Consider the following 6161-nt stretch of genomic DNA (forward strand, 5'->3'; position numbering starts at 1 on the left):
TGTGAAACAATGATAATGTACTGACTCAGTAAAGGGGTGATTTTTTGAGGTGGAGAGGTATGGCCCATTATTGCAGCTCTCCACTTGAGCTGGCTGTACTACACTTGACTGGGACACTGAGCTCCATATGCCAGCACTAAAAATTTAAATGGCAACCTTTATAAATGGTTCAACCCAATTATTTAAAATGCAGATCATTTTTTGTATTCCTCAGGCCTCTGAATATAATTTGATGTTGAGGGAGGAAGGATTTTCTGCTCCTAAGTAGTTGATAATTCAAGAGCATCTAAACACAGTTCCCACTTCCAGCATCCATCGTTCAGGTATAACAGACTAAAGCTAACTTATTTTCCTCATTTCTGCTCAGATTTGGTACCAGTTTTCTTCCCCCCCCCCCCACCATCACACTCTAAAAAAGCACAGGTTATTCCAACAGTAATGTTATCAAATCATCTCTACACTGCAGACTAACAATTCTGGTCTGTTATTGTCATTCTCTGACCAAACACTGAAAACGTTTGAAAAGATGGGGAAAATGGCCAGCTGGCCCATTTAGTCAGTCCCTTCCAGCAGTAATAACCACCCCCAAAACTCCCCACCCACCAGCAGTTAAACAAACTCTTGGGAGAGGCAAAGAACAGGTTAAAAAAAGACCCTAGGACAATTCAGGGAAAAATGCTGGGAAATTGCTCTCAGACTTCAAAAAACCAATCAAAAACAAGTCTGAGGAGAGAACAATGACCGTGAGGAACATCACCTACCTTCTGTGCAGTCAGACCAGCCTCCTCCAGGAACTTAATCAGCTTCTTTGATAATTTGCAGCAAATCTGCATCCATTGCATGGACCAGCAGCCTGTTCCAAAGGTCAATAATCCTTGAGGAAAAGACAAACCTCCTGATAGCCAAGCTAGTTCTTTGCTTGCATAACTTACACACATGTCCCAACATTCTGCCTAACTTCAGGAATGCAAATAACCTGTTCAGTCTAGGCCCCCTCTTTATTTTGAATACTTCAATCAAGTCTCCCTGACACCTATGCTTTTCTAGAGAGTCAACTAACCCCACCACCTCAAGCCTATCTGATAGCCAAGAGTCCTTCGACTGGGCATTAATCTAGTGGCCCCTCCTCCAAGCTTATTCTCAGGCTTCGACATCTCACATGATATGAAGGGACCTGGACATTACTACGGATAGGGCCTAACCAGGGCCTTGTAAAGGAACAATAGTGCTCTTTGTTGCACATTATCCTAGCTATACACCTTAATAGCCTGTTGACTTCTGCGATAGCCTTTTAGCACTAGTTGTGGACCTTGAGCAACTCATGCACCAATATCCAGGCCCTTGTTCCTTTCAACAGCCTTTATTTCAGAGTCCAACATTAGCCCTAACATGAGTCAGCATGCTAAGCCATATGCCAGACGCAGATAATTCAAATACACAAATCGACCAAACTACTTTACCCAGCGACCTCATTACAACCAGGTTAAGACATAACCCTTTCTCTACCAAAGTGGCTGTATCAGGAACCCCAAACAATATGCACTAGGAACTTTCCTACAACTGATTACAAGCTAATGGGCCTAACAATTTCCTTGTTCTAATTCTGCCCATTTTAAGTGTCAGTATAATGTGAGCTTCCCTCCAGTCATCAGGAACAATTTCCACCAGCAAACAGTCGAATATCAGGGCAAGGGGCTCCAATTTCTTCAATGAGCCTCAGGCAGATGCCAGCTCAATCTCAATTAAGAACCCTTATTCTCCTCGAAAGCAGCTTTGCATCGACTTCAACGCCAAACTGCATTAATCGTAACCGAGTGCAGTCCACAGGAGAAACGACTGATGCAAAGACGCCAAAGTCTACCTGAACCTGCCCTGAGGAATTCTTCGGTGGCCCTCTGCAGTCCTTCATTGCTCTGACTCCAAACAAAACTAACACTCCCACAACTATCCACAACCTGCTCCACTAATAGTGGCCTCTGCTGCCAGCTTTCGTTCCCCAAAGCTGAAGACAATACCCAGCCTCAGATTTTTCCTTTTAATCTGTTCAAGTATTTCTGCTCCAGTCTGATGAGACCTTGCACATGACCAGTCAGCCATCTTAGTTTTACCACATGACCTGATTTACCTTGAAAGAAGAATAATGGCTTCCTTGTTAGTTAGAATGGTTTTTGAAGATATCTTATTTTTCCATCAGCATTAGTACTGACCCCCAACTAGATGCCCAGTCAACCCAATTTAAGTCCTCTTGAAATCAAGTGGCAGCATTGAATAGTTGGCACATTTTGTCTGACTAATTAAACAATTGTGCACTGGTGAAGTACTGAAACAATCCAACACTATCACCTTGCAAAAAACATTTTGGAACGTACACCAGACACCCCAGCAAGCTCAAGGAATTTCAAACTTACTGCTCCAACTCAAACACCAAGTCCCTTTCAGTCTTGCTCCTTCCCCTCAACACTAAAGCAGCAGTCTTTGCCACTGTCTAGCTGAATACCTCCTGTTCTGTTCTACAATAAATCAAAGAAAACTACACATCACCTTCTGCTCCAGGTCTCACACTTGATTAACTGGCCTCACTTGGGTTGATCTGCCCCACCTGCTAGTTGGCCTCTTGCTCATTACCCGTTTTTAAACCTTAACTCTACCTTCTCTTGGAGGTTTACCCTTTTTCTCATGATAGACCATTAATCCATTGTTGTCCTCACTGGACATCAAAAACTAGGGTCAAAGTTGCCCCAACCCATTGCTACTGTTAAAGTAAAATTTAAGCTGTTGGGTTAAAGGCAAAGATGAAGTGACTATTGTGTGCATGGCTGTGGTCAATGCCCCAAGACCACACTGAAATGCGCTTTGCACAGACCAGACTAACCATAATTAAAAGCTTAAATATAACATATGACTACTAACCAAAATGGACTCTACTAAACAACATGGATTCTGCAACTGTGGGAAAAGACATTAAAAAATGCTGAGTTTGTGTATTCAGAAAACTGACTAACAGTCTGGAGTTACAAAAGACATTTCACAACACGCTGATAAAAACTACAGAACCAGACTGAACAGACAAAGACCATACTGTCTTAAGTTGATAACAGTTGTTTTAATGTGATTGGAGGTAAATTGTTGCTGTGGGGGCCTAATTGGCTAATGTGTAACTAATCAAGACTAATAATGTAATAGCTGCTGTAAGTCTGTACTTGAAGGTATAAAAAAGCATGACAGCCATTTTGAAGTTGAGAAGGTAGCTGCGTGCACTGTGGAGTGTCCAGTTCTTTGTCCAATAAACTGCATGTTGAATCTTTAAGTCTGACTCCGAGTGGTGATTTTCCCACAACACTATCCAGGGACCCAGACTGGAGCGGTGCGTGGGGCATGGACTGTGGGAGCACAGGATAGGGTTTGGTGATGGCAACTTCAACAAACACACCCATATTTTCTACTGATGGTGGCATTTGATAGCAGCTTTCATTACCTTAAATGGAACATGATACCTAGCCTCAATTATTTCCTTTTAATCCAGAGATATTTCTACTGCAATCTGAGATCTTGCACACGACCAGTCAGCCATCTTGGTTTTAACATGTGACCTGATTTAACTTGAGACAATGGCTTCTTTTTCAAAAAGAATGATTTTTGTCTGCATCAGTTCTGACCCCCAACTAGTTGCCCAGTCAACCAGATTTAAGTCTCCCACCCTCTCAAAATCTGGTACTAGCATTGAATTGTTGGCAAGTTTGGTATGACCTAACAACTGCACTAGTCAAGCTTTGAAACAATCCAACATTATCACTGCAAAAAACACATTTGGGGATATACATCAAACCTCATAAGGAATTTCAAACTTACCACTCGTGCCTTTCAGTCTTGCTCCTTCCTCAACACTAAACAGCAGTCTTGAAGCAAGTCACTTTGCCACTGCAGCCAAATGCCTCTGGTTCAGTCCTGTTTTACTATAATGTTAAAGAGACAATTCCAGGTCACCTTCTGCTCCAGGTCTTACACCTGATCAACTGGCCTCACTTTGGTTAATCTGCCTTACCTACTAGTTGCCCTCTTGCACATTACCTTGGTTTCAGCCTTCTTAACCCTTTGATGCCCATTTACTTTTTCCAGTGAGAAAACATTAATCCAATGTTGGCCATATAGGCTTTCTCCACTCATCTGATGACCTAGCATTAACCCTGTGCAAACCCTATTTATTATCCTTTTTACTACATTGAGCAGTATGTTGACAGCTTCAGACCTTTCCTGATTCTAGGATTGAAGAGTCAGGATCAGGGTGGAATGTAAAACAAGCACACCTCAAATTGGTTAGGGCTCAAGATTTGCCTTCATGTGACATCTCATGACAAATCCCAATAATGTCAACACATAATGACAGCAGCAACTTACTGCTCAAGTACTGCAATGTCACACAAAACCACTTCAGAGCCAGTGAAGATGCAGTTTCCAGAATCAATTTAAGTGACAATTTACTTGCTGCAACAAAAAAAAAAATCACAACCTGGACAGTGCAGTACTGTCCAAGGTCCCACTGTCATTCCATGGTCTGTGTTGAGCTAATCAATCCCAACCAATTGATCATAAGAGATTTGAACTCTGAGCCTCAAGGAAATACCTGAAGAAAACTGGGGTCAAACTGGATACCAATCACTATCCAGAGACCCAGACGAGACCAGTGCATGGTGTGTAGACCATGGGAGCATAGGATAGGGTACAGTGAGGGCAGAGTTACCAAAAAAGTTGGGAGAATAGATTGAAAAAGAACAAGTTTTTTTTTGAAAAAGTGCCTTTTAGCCACAAACTTCTTCACTGATATTGTCACCACTCTGATAGTAGCTATCAAGACCTTGAGCTGCACCCAATACCCATCCTGAAAATTATTTCCTTTCAAACAAACTGTTAAAATATTTCCACTTAAGTCTTCAAATAAAAATTGTTGGACTATAACTTGGTGTTGTAAAATTGTTTACAATTGTCCACTTAAGTCTGAGCAGACTGCACACATGACCAGGCAGCCACCTTGGTTTTATGATGTGCACTGATGTAACTTTAAAAGGAAATAATGGCTCCTTTTTGAATTGGAACAGCTTTTGAAAATATTCAATTTTTCCATCAATATTAGTGCTAACCACCATCTAGTTACCCAATCAACCCAATTTAAGCCTTCTGCCATCATGAAATCTGGTACTAACATGGAAGAGCTGACAAGTTTTGTGTGACGAGCCAAACAACTGCACACCAGCCAAATTTCAAATCAATCCAACACCATCTCACTCCAAAAAAAAATTGGAGACAGACACCCAAGCAAACTCAGAAAGAATTTCAAACTTACCACACTACTCCCTTTCAGTCTTGCTCCATCCTTTCTCAACATGAGCCAGTTAACCACTGCCCACCAACATGCCTCCTCTTTCACTGCAATAAGTTAGTCACCTGATGAATTGGCCTCATTTTGGCTGATCTGCTTCACCTGCTGTTTGTCCTCTTACTTGCCACCTTAACCCTTTGTTGCCTGTACTGGATGTACACGCCCCCTTTTCTGTGGAAGTGTCATTAACCCATTGTTGCCCACACTGAATGTCAAAGACTGGGATCAAAGTTACCCCTGCCCATCGCTATCCAGAGTCCCAGACTGGACCGGTGCACGGTGCATAGTCCGTGTGAGAACAGGATAGGGCTCAGCGATGGCAGAGTCAGCAAAAAATTGGGAGGATAAATTGAAAAATTTGAACAAGTTTTAAAAAAAGGAAATATGAAGTGCCTTTTGAAGGTTTGGAATGGTAGCAAAGCATGTCGTGTACCACAGTCGATCAGCTTCTCAAGGACAGTCAGGGTCTACGGTCTGGGAATCCCAAGTGCCATTGACAAGTTGATATACTGTCAAATGTTGAAGGGACATCGCCCCCTCTGTTTCCTTCCTTGAATCTCTTCTATTCCTTCTCCTGACCATTGCACCTCCATTTTCCGACCCCTTGCTCTCTCTCGCTTATCAAGTCGTCCGTCATTTATTTTTTGCCCCATGCCTTTCTCTGTATTTCTGCTGCTGCCTCGTTTGTCACTTTGTTGAAAATGTCCATTTAATGCCTTTTGCCCCTCTTGTTCTCTCCAGCCTGCCTCTGCCTCCACCATATCTCTGGGTTGGGGTCATCTGGCCA

At 42.4% G+C, this 6161-nt stretch overlaps 1 long non-coding RNA gene across 1 annotated transcript; it reads right to left on the minus strand.

The window, feature by feature from the left end:
* Positions 1 to 788: 788 nt before the first annotated feature.
* LOC137336121 (uncharacterized) lies at positions 789 to 5394 on the minus strand. Its single transcript, XR_010966576.1, has 3 exons — positions 5339 to 5394; positions 3850 to 3953; positions 789 to 874 (listed from the first exon to the last, which is right to left on the minus strand). It is a non-coding gene; the product is annotated as an uncharacterized lncRNA (long non-coding RNA).
* Positions 5395 to 6161: the final 767 nt, after the last annotated feature.

Source organism: Heptranchias perlo, chromosome 20, assembly GCF_035084215.1.
Source record: "Heptranchias perlo isolate sHepPer1 chromosome 20, sHepPer1.hap1, whole genome shotgun sequence".
Lineage (NCBI taxonomy): Eukaryota > Metazoa > Chordata > Chondrichthyes > Hexanchiformes > Hexanchidae > Heptranchias > Heptranchias perlo.